Consider the following 15,875-nt stretch of genomic DNA (forward strand, 5'->3'; position numbering starts at 1 on the left):
AGCCAGCGGCCCCCACCCGGCCTCTCGCGAGACTTCGCACCCCCCTCCCCACCGCCGCGGCCGCGAGCGGAGCGGGCGGGGCAGCGCAGAGCGCGCCCGGCGGGGGAGGGGCCGCTGCCGCGACCCGGGGGCGTGGCCTGGGCGTGGCCACGCCCGCCAGCGGCCTTCGGCGGGGCGGGGCGGGGCGCGGGCTGGGGCCGGCACAGGCTGGAGACGGCTTGAGGCGCGGCGGGGCTCGGGGCGGGGAACAGCACCGCACCGCACCGCACCTGAGCACCTCCGCTTCCCAGGCCCCGCCGCGCTCAGCAGCGAGCACCGGCCCGTCTCCTTCAGCACCGGCCCTGCCCTTCGATCCCGGGGCATCGAATCCGCGGTGAAAACGCGGGAGGTGGCGGGAATAGGAGGCAGAGTTATCTTGAATTGAGGGGCCAGATCTTCAGCAGGGGCACATCGGGGGGCCAGAGTTACACGGGTCTGTGCTGGGCGAGAGCTTGGCCCTGGTTTTCTTTGATGCCCGGGGGGGAAATGGGCGCGTATCAAGAGGTTGGTCGACACGTGGTTACCACTGTCACTGCCTCACCCCCAGCACGTGGTCGTAGAAGGCCTGTGATGGGCAAACCGAAAATTAATTTCACCAACCCAGCCATTTCAAAGAGTCTGGGTGTCACAGGTCTGTCCGAGAGTCGCCCCCCCAGCACCCGACGCAGTCACCCATTCCCGTGACACAAAAGCAAAGCCATCCACGTTCAGAGCAGCCCCGTCTAAAGAACATATTTTGTTTCATATATCGCCCATTCCCTAAACCATTCTGAACATAGCAGGTATGTATTTGAATGTTAAAACAACTTAGAAATGATAAATGCTCTTATTGCACGTGTAACAATAACAGCAATAGCATTTGCATAGAGCATTGTCTGTTCAAAGCTCTGTGTTGGTTTTAACTAATTCATTAGTTTTCACAGCATCCTTCAGAAGGAGATGGGTAGGTATTACTATGTGCATTTCACCAATGAGGAATCCGAGACACTACAGAAGAAGTGATTTGCCCATGGCCACACTGAATCAGTGGTAGAATTAGGCATAGAAATAAGGACGTTTTGACATCCAGCCTTCGGCTCATTCCTGCAGTCTACATTGCCTTTAAAATTCATTACAAGGTGGGACAAACCCTCATTGGTGCAGCTGATAAGGCTCTCCCGTGGCTATTTTTAAAGACCTATACAGGCCTTTCTCTTTTGGGTTATCTGGGGCAAGTTATACCCCAGGTGGCCCATTCAACACTGGCTGCCAAGTCCAGGGACAGCAGTCATGGTTAATGTAATCATTATGAGAATCCCCGAAGGGGATGGGGTGGATAGCTTGGAGACAATACAGTAGGAAAAGTGGAGAGACACCTCACATGAGGGAAAGTACCTTGTGAAATGGGGGGCTTCAGATCCTCCTGCACAGCAATGTCAAAGGCTTTGCTGTTCTTGTTCCAGGTCCAGAGATTCCTGGTCATTTGGTCCTTTACTCTGGGACAGTGACGGCCGCCTCCAAATCTGATGTCACTTTGGGTCTGGCGTGTGTCCATGGACATCCCCAGACAGTGAGCACACTTTTGTCACTGGGTCTGAGAACCAGCACGAGGTAGTCCAGTCCACATGCCTCCTCAGGCCAGTGTTCAGAGCCAGGTATTCACTGCAGGCTCAATCCAGAGTGAAGAAACAAGTCATCGTAGGTATCAGCTCGTGAGGATCCTGGGCATTCTCAACATGGAGGGCAGTTTCGCTACAAAGCCAGCAGCTCAGTTGTATTCTTATTTTTCAACACCAAAGCATCAGCTTCTGTTTGCCCAGTCACCCTGTGAGGCAGGAAATGTGCTTCCTTTTCATAGTCACTAGATGGTTACAACACTGAGCAACCCAGCAAGGAACATAGGGACACTCTTGGCAAGGAGTTCTATCTCAGAGGAGCATGGAAGTCCCCTGGGGGAGAGAGAGACCTCTTACCCATTCCTTCAGTGATGACAAGCCATGGATATAAAAGTCATTACACACTGACTTTCAATGCTAGCAGTTAAACCAAACATGAAATAGACATGCATTCAGTCCACTTTTGCTCAAGCTCACTTAGGCCTTCTCTTGCTGCATTTATTTTGCTTGTGCTACTTTTTCAGATGGTCCTGTTAGGCAGCTTACAGTTTACATTGGCGTAGTTTAATTTGGTAATGCACTGATGCAAGCTAATCTGATCTAAGAAAACATTAGACCAGTTTGTCAGCACTGAGGACCTGAGTCAGTTTAACTAGATCAATTTATCAAACGCATAGCTGAGTTAGTCTGTGTCTTCAAAAACAAGAAGTCCTGTGGCACCTTATAGACTAACAGGTATTTTGGAGCATACGCTTTTGTGGGCAAAGACCCGCTTCGTCAGATGCATGAGTCAATTTAGTTACACTAGTGTAACTTTCTAGTACAGTCAAGGCCATTAAGAACACACATCAGCACAGCACAGTTGTTCTACAGGAAGTAGAGAAGAATACCGTGTTCCAGGGAAAGGGTAGCAGGAATTTATTCAAGACACATTATAATTACCACAAGTGGGAATTTGGCCAAAACATTGGTGTGAACACCCCTACTACTGTAGCAGTGCAGTAAATTCTGTAATGACTTCAGATAACAGTGAGCTTGGTTTTATGTCTCACACAATGACAGTGCCTCCAGCAGTACATCACCCCTGAGTGTACCACAATGGGTCATGGATTCAGAACTGACTCAGGAGAAATGGGGCCTATATTCTGTAGTAATTGTCATTCTATAAATACTTTACATAGATTAGAGAGGTAAAATTAAGATTAGATTGAGTGCTAGCTGCTAGAGATGCAGCACCACAGATTGCTAAATGTAGCTCTTCCTTGGAGGCCTCCCATCCATGTACTATCTCAGTCCATCACTTTTAAACAAATAAATACCAAAACTAAAACAATCCCAGAAACAAGAAGCAAAGAAACTTGACTATTATAACTGCTGTGATAACCTGACACTTTCATTGATTTTTAAGAAAAAAGATCAGTATGAAAAACCATGCAGAACAAAGAGCAGAAATAATTAACCAATAAAATGCTACTTCAAATTCTGCCAGGAGACTGACATTTTACATGTTATTGTCTTATTTACTGTATATTGATTAGAAACATTCACCTCCTGTTCACTATCTTTTAATAAAATTGACCCTGCAGGTGGGTACTTTTGTTTGCCTAGCTGTGACCCAATGGGAACTGCAAGAGAACCAGGAACTGTTCAGCTTTTAGTAGCCCATGAAACCTCCCACAGTTCAGTTGAGGCCCTAATTACAGGTTACAGGGTTATACAGGAAAAACATGTTCTGGAGGGAGGTGGTCACAGCGAATTGGCCTGTCATCTCTTTTGTATCAACAAGAACAAAAGACATGAGTATAACTGCTGTGCCACATGTTCATTAAGTGGAATCAAGGCACTGGGTCAGGCCGTATTCCTGTATCAATAAGGTATATTGGAATTCCAAGGAAAACAAAGGAATACTTGACCCCATTACACATATTCTTCTTGCATAAATCATACCAATGACAACACTTTAGATTTCTCCTGTGCCTTTCCTCCAGAGTCAACTTCCCAGCAGGCAGATGTCTCCATCCCAACATTTTCACACCTTTTTAAAACAATCCCATGAACCCAGGTATCCTTCCTCGGTGCCAGCCATATCTGACCAACACATGGAGCCTAAACAGCTTGGCACTGTTGTCATTAGCACAGCAACCAGGAAGAACCAAGTCAGCAGAGAACACAATGATTTCTTGGAGGACGACTGCTGTGGAAGCGAGGGAGACCCAGTTAAAGGCTGCCTTTGTTGGCATTCCCAGAGCAGCCGTAGCTGGCAGAATGCTAAACTGGGCTCAGGAGCAAGCATGGCATGGAGGGCTCACATCAGAATGCAGGCATGGGATGCGTAGTGTCTGCAGGGCTTTCAGACGCACCTGGCCACATCTCTGGGTCTGTGTGCTGAGCTTGCCCCAGCCCTCCAGTGCACTGGCAGTAGGGATGGAGGGAGAAGTTGCCCTATGGAAACGTGCACAGCAGGGCTGCTGGGTAGTGGAAAGAATTCTGACGCTGGTGTGTTGTCACACAAGTATGCATGGCAATTAGTTTTCTCCTGCTATGCAGGACTGTGACTACTGGCAATTTGCAGGACTTAGCAGATGACTTCACGGCAATGGGGTTCCCACTCTGCACTGGAGCGACAGCATGAATATTCCTGTTTTGGCACCAGACCACCATGCCCCAGCCTGCATCAACAGAAAAGGCATCTATCCGAGGGTTATGCAAGTGCTGCTGGCTCACTGGGGATAGTTCACAGACATCGGTGTTGGCTGGTCAGGGAAGGAACACAACACTTGCATCTTGAAGAACTACAGGACTGTTAAGAAAAATACAAACAGGGACTGACGTTCTCAACTTGTAGATCACCGTTGGCCATCACGGAGAACCCAGCCTTCCCCTCGCTCCTCTGGCTCAAGAAGCCCTAGTACAGGCCACCTTGACAGCATCAGGATAGAGTCAACTCCTGGCTCAGCAGGCGAATGCACTTTTGGTAGGTTGAAGGGACACTGGAGTAATTTACTCACTAGATTGGATCTTAGTGAATAAAATCCCAGTGGTTAAGGCTGTCTGTCAGGTACTGCATAATATCTAGGAATCAACAAGGGGAAAGTTACTCAAGTTCCTTCCCTTCATCAGGTTTCCTTGTGCTCAACTGGTGGGAAGGATTGGACTACAGTGAAGGTGCAGACAGGTCCTGGTTCCTGGCATAGCTGGAACCCATGGTCACATCTCCCCTTTCTTCCTCCAGCTCTTCCTTGCTCTTTCTGTTCATGCCAAGGGTCTGTGATTCCGGCTTCTCAGTGACAGCCACAGTGCTGTACAGGGGGATGGTGTCTCCACCATTTTTGACATACAGCCCTGTGTAACAGCAGCAGATCTGCAGCCTATCCACCAGCCTGACTGTCCGCCTCCATGACCTTTCGACAGGGCTGACGCAGTTCCTTCCTCTTCACGCAGCTCTATGGGTGGCCCGTCCCACCCCTTCTCCTGCATTCCCCCATGCAGTTTGCTTGTAGATATTCCCATTTCTTCAGCTGATCCAACTCTGGACCTGCACAGCCTCTTCTCCCCACAGGCCCAAGAGATCTAATATCTCCTGACAATTCCAAGCCAGAGCAGAGGAGCACGTAGCTACCATAAGCAGCTGGGCAGCTCCACACAACAAGGGAGAGATGCTCGGTGTGCTTGCCAAGCTGGACAATCAGGAAACAGCATTTAGTGTAGATGTAGCCAAGGTGAAAGACCAGCTGGGTCTGGGTCCATCCAAGCTTGTGCTCAGGGCTGAAGAGATACTCAATCAGCTGGGAAGGATGGGGAGGGATGCTGCTGGAGAGGCCTTTGTCTTGCAGCAGGGCTGAGAGAAGACGAAGCAGATGGGCACAGAAACAGCGTTTGCCCTCCAGCAGAACACCAGCCAGGTGAGACTGCTGGACAGAGGAGTGCACAAGAGTGTTCTCAAGAGGCCTTTGGCTGGAAGGGCCAAAGGTGGCCAATACAGTGACCCTGGGAGGATATGTTACTCACTGTAATTAACCAATCACCATCACATTTTCTTTCCCCTGTAAGACAGCTTGTGCTCGCTGAGCGCTTGTGGGAGCGGCTGCCCAGGGTGGCACTCCGAAAGGGAGTGAGCATTGAGCGGAATACATGGCCACAGAAACACTGCTTTGGCAGACCGAACAGAACACCCTTGCAACAAGACCAAAACAGTCACTCTCAGGGCACCCCTTAGCTCCCCTCTCTTTTCTGTACAGATGTCTGTCCAGCCCTGCTCTACCCTGAGCATCTGTGGGCTGCATGTCTCTGGCAGGCAGGTTGCCTCAGAAAGAGGGAAATCCCCTTGTGCCCTCACTAACCCCTGCACCTCTGTTTTCAATCCAGGTTAGCGATTCTGTTGGTCTGCTGGATTGGAGTGACAATAAACAGCTCCCCCGAATCTGGATCTCCCATTTTAATTTTCCTTTTGAGGAAAACAGGCAAAGTCAGCTGGGCTGAAACATGCCCCTAGGAGATGAACTTCCCTGGCCTCTGACAATACAGCACTTCCTCCTCCACAGCCCTGCACACCGAGTCGGTGACACATCGCGCTCTGCTCCCAAGTGAGCCTCTGGACCAGGAGTTAGACTGCAGACACATCAACAGACCTGTTGCTAGCAACCCTGGCTACTGCAGCATGACTCACCCATCAGTGCCTGTCAGTGCTTCCTGCGACCTTGCTAAGGCTCCCCCACCCCCAGATCTGAGAAGGGCTGGAGTGCAATGCAGAGACCCCAGCCAGCAGGGAAGGCCCAGAGAGCTGAGGTGGTGGGAATGGGCACATTGTAGGAACTCCATGTATCTTCACCAGATGCTGCACTGCAGAGGACAGCGTCCCAGGTGCACTCAAGGTCTCTCGCAGCTAACCCTCCCTTCCCTTTGCCATCCAGCTATCGGTGAACACTGAAGCAGTAATGTGAAAGGCTGTAGGAGAAGGGACCCAGGCAGGGCAGGACAAGCCATAGAAGTTTGATACCCCTTATGGCACAGGTACAAGGGAAGGGCGGGCATTGCTTCCCTCTTTTAATGTAGTCCTCACTAGCTGAGCTGATCTTTGCTACCCAGGTTTCTCCTGTTTGGGCAGGGGAGGTTTCTGGGGTACCAGCTGAGGGGAGTAGGGGAGCGTAAGTAAGGACAAGCCACAAGGAAAGAAGGGTTGGTAAGCACGTGGCACAGGATCTGCCTCTCAGACACACAGGAGCTCACGGCTCAGAGGAGAGGCAATAAGAGCTATGCATCACGTGGTGCTCTCTTCGGCTACTTCTGGGGAGTCCAACCCCTGCAGTTTACACCCAAACGCTCACACGCCTTCCCTGTGGCTCTGGGCATCACCGGGCAGCAGTGGCACCTCAGAGCAAAGGGAGCTAGCTTTGGCATTTCATCTCCAGGGCCTGCACCTTGTGAAGTGCCAAGTGCACAGCAGCGTCCTTAACACGGCTCCCTGGATACCTACACCAAGGAGGCACCTCCTCTCAGAGCGGTGTGAGGGGACCAGCTGCCACATGCAAAACCCCACATGGGGTCACAAGTGGCAATCAGCTCCTGAACCAAGCACTGCTTCGGGGTGCAGGAGCAGCTTGGGGGGGGGGGGTGCTGAGAGCCACTGAACCAGCCTTGCAGTGGAGTCCAATGCAAGCCAGCAGCTATGCAGCTCTTTACAGATGTGCACGTGTGCCCCCGTTTTCAGTGCTCGCTGTGACAGACTTGCAGCTTCACCCATAGGCAGCAGCAGTCTATCCTCTAGTAGCCTCCCCACCGCAGCCCTCTGTGAAAGATGCTCACTTCCCATTGGCTCCGATGGCCCACCAATAGCAATCCTGGGGCCTGTCTCGCTGTCTCCAGGAGAACAGGGAGCTTGAGCCAAGGGCACATGAAAGCAACAGCATGCGACCAAACCACTCAAGCTGCAGCAGCCTCCTGCGGGGTGTTCACTGGGGAAGGTTCTTGTATGGGGGCAGGGCAGGAAGAGGAAGCCCGCTTTGCTGCACGGCCACATCTGGATCCCCAAGGGCCATCGGAGGGAATGCAATCAGGTCTCACAGTAGATGAAAACACCCAAAAGGTCATAGATCTTATTGTGCCTTGGTCTCTTTCCTGCCCTTGGTGATGTAGCTTTGCACATCACGGATAAGGTCTCCTCTTCCTTTTCGGACAGCCCCGGGGAAGTGCCCATCTCACCTTCCCCCCTGGGGCCCAGGGTAATGTTCTTTTCACCCCTCCCACATTTCTCCTGGAGGTGGGGAATGTTGGGTTCCGCAGTGGAGACCCTTCTACCAAAGGCTTAATTCCCAAACATGCTGCCTTTCCTGGCAGGGGACAGAGCTCGGCCCTCTCCTCAGAGGTGGAAAGAGCTGGCAAGTACTCAAGGAATTTGCAATGGAGGTGATGCAGCCTTTTGCCTCTGTGTCACTGGCTCTAATACCAGAAGATGAGCAGTAAGCAAAAGCTGTCAGGTGTGCAGCTTTCCCTGTGGGACATGAATTGGTGCTCTCTGTCCAGTTCCTAGTAGCCACGTGTGTCTGTATATACAAGACATACCATCAGCCCTGACCAACTGGTCCCCTTGTGGGCATTCTTTGCAGACAAGCCAAGAGCTACATGGTCTTCCAGAGACTAAACCCCTTTGCTCCAAGAAAAAAATCCCTCCCTGGCAGGGCTGACTTTCAGTGGCAGGATGTGGGGGTGGGGAGGAAGTGGAAGGCTCACCCTGTGGGCTGCTCCCCCACACCCCTGTAACTGTACACTGGATCTGCTGATTCACTCCTTTAACTTTGCACATGTGGAGTACTCGTGTGTCTTACACCCCATTCTCAGTGCCTTAGGTGGGTTTTCTTTTGTTCTGCTAAAAATGCACTGAGGTTCCCATGCCTTCCTTCCCCAGCTGGAAACTCTGTGCTGCTCTCCCTGCACAGCTGACAACCGGCAGACATCTTTCGTGTCTGAGTACCCTGAGTCACAGATTACCAGCTGGAGTTTGTGCTCTTATTGTGCTTTTATTTCTCCCTTTACAACTGCACTCTCTAGAGGTGACACTGGAGAATGGCAAGTTCTGACCCAGGCATGTTCTGTGCATTTGTCTGAGTCTGCACAATTAATGGGAGACCTATTGTTATTATCACTGGCTGTGGAGTGAGCTGTATGTGCATCGTTACTGTCTGTGCTGTTGTCTTTCATGCAGCCATTAACCCATTTTCAGAGATTCCTTCTGAAAAATGAGCTCCGTTGTACTGTCTAGTAAAATGTCTGCAGTGTGGGAGTGGAGATCGGCTGTTTCACACAACAGCAAAGACAAAGGATAACCTGCTTTCAGTAGTGCTTTATTAGTGAGACTTGGATAAGTGGAGCCAGGAAGGGTGAAGCATAAGGACTTGGGCAGACAAACAGATATAGAACACTACTAATGCCTATCTGTCAGGCCCTGCTATAAGGAAATTCTCAGACTTTCTGCATAAGCGGACAGGTTCTCCCTCCATTTTGTCAGGCGGTTATTAGCTGTGCGTATGAAATCCCAAAGCAAGGCTGCTCAAGTGCAGGATGGAGAGAATGCAAGAAAGGAAGAGAAACCGAGAAGTCTTAGGCAGGTATTTTCACCACACAGTGCTTTGTTCCAGGGCTGGACAGACTGCACTGGGCAGTGGGGGCGGGGGGACACTGCCCTAGGCAGCTGAGAGGGGACAGGGCCTTGGGCAGAAGGGAAGGGGCAAGGGGCAGCCAGCCCTCAACACCACACAGACAATGCCCCCCTCCCCCAGCCAGCCCTCGGTGCCCCCTGGACTGCACCATGCGATGCTCCAGTGGCTATTTAAGGGGGGCAGACAGAGCTCCTTGCTCTTTTAAATCATCGGGTCCTGGGGCCAACTGCCCCTTTTGCTGCCTGCACGACCCCCGAGTCGGGAGCCCTGCTCAGTACGGCCGCCCCATGCCCAGCTCCCTGTGGAGAAGAGCCCAGGTCTGCCAGGGTGGGTTGGATCCAAAGACTCAATGTTACAGGTAACAGCTCAGCGTCTCAAATGCACCCACCACCCCTGGCAGAGCCACCCCAGGCCTGTTCCTCTGGTTCCAAGAGTGATACATTAAAACCAAACCACCCCAGCCAGCACATCCTTGGGTTCCACTCACCTCATGTGACGGTCCTGAGCAAGATGCTCTCCAAGGGCACGTCCACTTCACTAGCATGAGGGCTGTGCCACTGTGATGGGGTTCAGGAGTCCCCAAGCTCTGCACTCCGTCCGCAGGCAGGAGTGGCTCTCACTCAGCAGGAGAACAGCGCGTTTATTAGCCAACAGGGCACAGTGTCATACAGAGGAGTCAGTGCAGCCATATGTACCATAGATCAAGCCTGCAGAAAAAGAGAAGCCAGCTGAAGCAACCTCTGCAGGAGATGGGCAGATCCCAGATGAGAACACGAATCTGCTTCTAAGGGATTGTCAGTATGTGCCTGACAGTCTATCCTGTTAACACACGCTACTAGAAATGGGTATGTGGGGCCTGGAGATGCTCTGGGATAGGTGTCTGTTGCCCCAGCCAGCCAGAAAGGAGATGGGAATGGCTGGCTGTGACCGTCAGACCAGAGGGCTACAGGAGAGCAGTACTAGGGAAAATATGAGCCGCAAATTAAAATTGGTCCCTTTCCCAGAGTAAGCTAATAGAGGATAATCTAGAACTAGCAGGAACTTGCCAGAATCAATCAGGACAATCAACCCAATTAAAATGTATGGAGCCAAGTAGGAGGTTTCCAGAGTCAAGTGAATCACACTAATTAGCATACCTGGGACCAATTAAGAACTAGCTGAGCCCAGTTACAAGGGGCTCCTGAGCTGTTAGCTGAGTGTGCGTGCAAGGAGCTGAGGGGAGAAGGTGCTGTGAAGCTCCTGGCAGGACCAAGCACAAGCATGTACCAGAGAGAAGAGCCTGTGGGTAAGAGAGGTGCTGGGGAGGGATGTGGGGAAGTGGCACAGGGAACTGTAGCTGTCACATGGGTGTTCTTGGAGATGTTTGCAGGCAGCTGCTTTCACAAGGTCTCGGGGCTGGAACCTGGAGAAGAGAGTGGGCCTGAGTTCTGCCCACCGCCCTCTCCCCATTTAAACACAGGAAAAGGACTGGTTTTAGTGGAAGGCTTTCTCCTGCCCTGCACCAGTTGACTTGGAGGGGCCACAGAGACAATGGAATCTGTTTCCCCTAGGCTAGCCAATGATGCAAGCAGCTCAACACCCAGCAAGCTAGTGCCCTAGACACAGTGCCTGAACCAAGGGCTGCCTTGAGCTTCCAAAGCAAGTGATCTGCCTAAAAGCTCGGGACCCACCACGCTTGGGGAGGAGCTCTGTCACACTCTGCTAGACACAACATCTCTAGGACCTGGGCTGAGCCTTCCTGAGAATCCCTCTGGCCAACCAAGTCTGGGCTGGAAGTGTGGTCTGTACTTTGTTACCTTATTGCTTGTATCAGTGTTTGTTCAGAGAAGCTTCCAGGCAGCGGGGAGCTGGGCTCTACCCAGCATGTGGGCTGTATCTGAGAGCAGGACAGGAACAACACTGGCTCACATTGTGACCTGGCCCCACCTGGCTACCAAAAGGGACAATTCAATAGGGAACAGACCCAGTAACACTGAGTGGATAAAAACTTCCTGAGCCCAAACTAAGTCAGACTAGGAAAGATGCGGGAACAACCAACCAGCCTGTAAGCACTCAAAGGATAACAGGTTGATCACGAACCTCCAGCATGGATTTGCCAAGAACAAAGCGTGTCCAACCAACCTACATTCCTTTTTTGACAGGCTAACGCCAAATGGCCAAGTGAATGGGGGGAAAAAAAAAAAAAAAATCAATAGATGTGCAATAGCTGGGTTTTAGTGAGGGTCTGGACACAGTCAGGCAACTATTCTCATAAGCAAACAAGGAAGATCTGTGGCATAGGTGAAACTACTATGAAGTGGTTGCACTACTCAAAAAGAGTAGTTGCCCATGGTTTGCTGTGCAATTGAAAGGGTGTTTCGAGTGGGGTCCTGCAGGAATTTGTTTGGGGTCCAGCACTATTCAACGTTGTCAAGAGTTACTTGGATAATGGAGTGGGGAGTGTGCTTATCACGTGTGCAGATGATGTCAACCTGGGGGGGTCTTGCAGTTACTTTAAGAATAGGTTTGGGAGTTCAAATTGACATTGACAGATTGGAGAATGGGCCTGAAATCAACAGGATGAAATTCAATAAAGACAAGTGTCAAGGAAAACTCACAGGTACGAAATCGGAACTAGTCTGGAGTACTGTGAAAAAGGATCTGGGGGTTACAGAGCTTCACAAGCTGAGTATCAGTCAACGATGTGATGTGATTACAAAGCAGACAAGTAACATTCTGGAGTATAGTAACAGGCCTGTTGACAGAAAGACATGGAAGGTAACTGTCCCACTCTGCTCAACACGGGTGATGCCTCAGCTAGTGTGTGTCCCCAGTTCTGGGTACCAAACTTCAGCAAAGAGGCAGACAAACTGGAGAGTCCAGAAGCAAGTACAAGAATGATAAAGGCTTAGAAACCCTGACCTCTGCAGAAAAGTTAAAAGAACTGGATGTGTTCATTCCTGAGAAAAGACCAGGAGGGAGGTGGGGACCTCACAACAATCTTCATCACATATATTACAAAGAGGATATTGCTTAATTGTTCCCCACATCCACTGCAGGTAGGACAGGAATTAAGAGGCTTAATCTGCAACAAGGAAGAGCCAGATTAGATCTCTAGCTCTCAGGGCAGTGGCGCTCTGGAGCAGGCTGTGGTATCCCTGTCACTGGACATTTCAAAGGCTAAGTTGGACACACACAGGTCAGGGATGGTCTCAGTTTACTTGGCCCTGCCCCAGCCCAGGGGCTGCACTGCTGACCTTACAAGGTCTCGTCCAGCTGATCATTTCTGAGCCTACGTCCAGTGAGCCAGGGCTGCAGATGGAACGAGCACCTGCTGTGGGAGGAGGACCAGCATCTAGCCACATCACTTTTTTTTCCCCCTGACATTTGCTTTACGTCCAAAAGGCCCCTCGGCCTCGAGCCCCAGCCCTGACCTAGTGCCCCAGCACTGTCCCAGAGCTGCCTCAGGCACTGTGTTACTTGGCTGGCTACGCCACTGCACAGTGCAGAGCAAGCATGACATGGGGCCTGGACAGTCTGATGCAGAGATGGGCAGGGTATAGGCACCAGTTACTCACAACCTGCCTGGGCCAGGTACAAATGGTGCTGGGCTGGTGTTTCTGATCCATGACGCTGTGTATACCGAAGGGCAACAGCAACCACCCTAGGATTAATTAGTAAAAACGAAACGGTTTGTAATATTGTATCAATTCTTTGTATGATAAAGATATTCCTATCAAACCTGGGCAGACGCATTCAGAAGGCTATTGATTTATATTTGTAACGCATATTTGCAATCCAAGCTATGTTGTAATATGTGGCATTGTAAACCAAAACCTGACTCCATATCGTAACCAAGGATCCATTTTGAGAACATACTCCATTTTGTAAGGCTCTGTTGAAACTAAAACTTGATTGTGTAAGAACAAAAGAGCAGTATAAGATGTGTCACTAGGTATGACTTGTATGAGATGTGTGAAGGGGTATGTGTGATGGACTGAGCTTCAACACCAGCCTGTGCTGATGATCCAACACCAGTTCTCCCTCAGTGGCTGAGGAGTGCAGACAAGCCCCTGAAGGTGAGAAAAAGATCCACCATGCAGAGAAAAGAGCAGAGTCCCATTAAGGACAAGATGGAGGTCATGTCCAAACCCTGACACAGCAGGACCTACAGGCTGACATCTAATGTGAAGCCTACAAAAAGAAGGGGTAAGACGGGAAGATCTCTGGGTAACGTTCTGCTCACAGCACTGAGGAGCATCGGGGCACGCCTGACACAGACCCAGCTCTTCTGGCCAGTCAGCCGCCACGAGCTGCGAACTCAAACCACAGACTCAAGCTACGCTCAGGACGGTTAACAATATAGAAACTGCAGAACATTTTTTTGGCGGGGAGATTAGGTGTTTGATATTGGTTATCAATCAGACCGTGCTCTTATAACAAACGTGGCCTGCTGCCTCGTCCCTGGAAAAGATCCTGTGTATTTTATCTGTATAACACCATTCCCAGGGAAGTCAGCAGGTCTGCAGGAGCCACCAGGTCAGGACAAGAGGAGTCTGACCCAGAACCAGAGCAGAGATGGTTCCCCTTTGGGCCTGCTTTCCCTTAGGGCATCCCGTCAGCCCTGCAGCCTGCTTCACAGAGGCACAGGAGTGTACCAATAACTCCACAGTCATCTGGAAGGCCGAGTCCCACTATGAAGGGAAAGTGTGAACCTGTGGCTCCACCCCAGTGTCCCCAGCCTTCCAAACAGGCCCTGGGTCCCATCTCGCTTTAGATTCAGGAATGGGCAAGCAATGCCCTCACTGCAGTTGTAAATAGGCCCAGGCCCACAGAGGTGTCCCATGATCCCTAACTTCCTCTGCAGGCTCCCCAGCTGCCAGGCTGGAGCGCATAAGCTGTGCCTGGACTGAACAGCTGCAGCAAGGCGAGAAAAATCTGAGAGGCAGCCCTGCTAGTCTGTATCTTTGAAAACAACAAGAAGTCCTGCGGTTAGTCTATGAAGTGCCACAGGACTTCTTGCTGGTTTTGAAGACGAGAGGTGTTTTCAATGGTCCTATTCCCCGCTGCAGTTTCCACTGTCTCCCAGAAGCCCTAGCGCAGTGGGGCAGGGTACAGCTGCCCAAACAGCCTCGGCCCTTAGGGAGGGGGCTACCTAACTCCATAGAAACGTGCAGCAGCTGTGGGGTCCCTTGCAACAGCAAAGGTGAGATGGGACCCTCCTGGGCTTGGGGGAGGGGCAGCGGTTTGGGGTGACCCCCATTCTCTCCCTTGCTCTGCCTCCCCGCCCCCCGACTTACTCCCTCTTCTGTGCACACACACTGAGCTGGGGGGTTTCTTTGCTCCCCGTTCAGCCAGCTCCTCTCCCCTGCCCTCTTGGCTTCCTTTTTCACCCTGGGGGCCACTTCTCCTGAACTCAGTCCTGTGTGTCACTCCCACGCAGACTGCTCATTCTCCACACTTGCTGCTCAGCCCCCCCAAGCTTCCTCCTCCAGCAAGGACAAGTGTGTGGGCCGGCCAGCCCTCCGCCTGTGCACGAATGCTCAGCACGCCCCAGAGCTCACACAGACCAGCATGAGGCTACCTGCAAGGTTCCCCTCCCTATGCACAGAGTTCCACATAACACACACCCTTCTCAGCATGCGCTCACCCACTCAAACACCAGCTGGCCTGATGCTGCAAACTAAGATATGCAAATCCCTGTGCAAGGCCATGCCCACTTGTACCGGGCCTGTGCCCCACAGGCTAGCAAGTCAAGCGTGTGCAAGAGTCAGTGGATCTGCAGCTCCCTCTGCCGCCCTGGAAAGCACTGCCAGAGCCCTGCCCAGCTTGTCCTTCCTGAGCAGTGTGGTGCTCCTTCCTGTGGGAGATCCTGGAGTAGAGCGCCTGACGCCCTGCGAAGACCAGGTGCGCCCAGGCGCAAAGTCCTGCTCCAGCCTTGCTCACAACTAAGGTGCCAATCACGCATGGCGGGTGCGTGCACAGCCTGTCAGCATCCTGCTGCTTACAGCACAGGGATGGGACCGAAAGAGTGCCGGGACTTTACCGCGTAGCCGAGAATAGCTCACGGGTCAGCCTGCTTCTTAAAGGCAGCGGAGGCACCAGCAGGAGCGGGCACGTTGGCATGGTCAGGGGGTGGGGTAAACCCAGGGGAAAGGCCTGCATGTTAACAGCTGAGCAGGACTTGGAGAACTGCTGAACCATGGCAGACAGAGGCAGAGAGAGCACAGCAGCGGAGTGTCCCCAGCTGTCCCTGGAGAGGGACGCACAAGGGCCAGGGAAGGTGCAGAGCAAGCCCCCTCCTGGTCTGTGTCGTTAACAAAGGTGCAGTGCTGTCACAGCACGCTGGTTCCTCTCCCGATTTTACCTCACGATGCTTTGACAGGCAGCACTTCACAAGCTCCCCCTGGGGCGGCGGCTGGCGTCAGGCAGCTGCAGGGGAAAGCCCTTCCTTCCCAGGCAGCATGCATGTCAGCTGGGTGTGACCCCCACCCTCCTGGTGGCAGCCTAGAGGCCGTGAATGAAGCCAAACAGGGTGGCAGCTGAGCGAGCTTCCTGGGGGTTCACATTCAGAAGGGAGGAGAAGCAGCCATTTTTCAAGTGTCCAATT

At 51.8% G+C, this 15,875-nt stretch overlaps 1 long non-coding RNA gene across 4 annotated transcripts in view; it reads right to left on the minus strand.

Annotated features, from left to right (window-relative positions):
- Window positions 1–2,541: 2,541 nt before the first annotated feature.
- The window catches only part of LOC142023225 (uncharacterized), a 38,619-nt gene continuing 25,285 nt past the window's right edge, over window positions 2,542–15,875 (minus strand). The window contains exons 4-5 of one of the 4 annotated variants that reach the window (XR_012648171.1): window positions 9,774–9,993; window positions 2,542–5,542 (exon numbers count right to left, since the gene is read on the minus strand). This is a non-coding gene — a long non-coding RNA (uncharacterized LOC142023225). Of the gene's footprint in view, window positions 5,622–9,773; window positions 9,994–15,875 lie in introns of all 4 variants that reach the window. The other 3 variants (XR_012648170.1, XR_012648169.1, XR_012648172.1) reach the window with 3 other exon arrangements.

This window comes from Carettochelys insculpta, chromosome 19 (assembly GCF_033958435.1).
Source record: "Carettochelys insculpta isolate YL-2023 chromosome 19, ASM3395843v1, whole genome shotgun sequence".
NCBI classification, from domain to species: Eukaryota; Metazoa; Chordata; order Testudines; family Carettochelyidae; genus Carettochelys; species Carettochelys insculpta.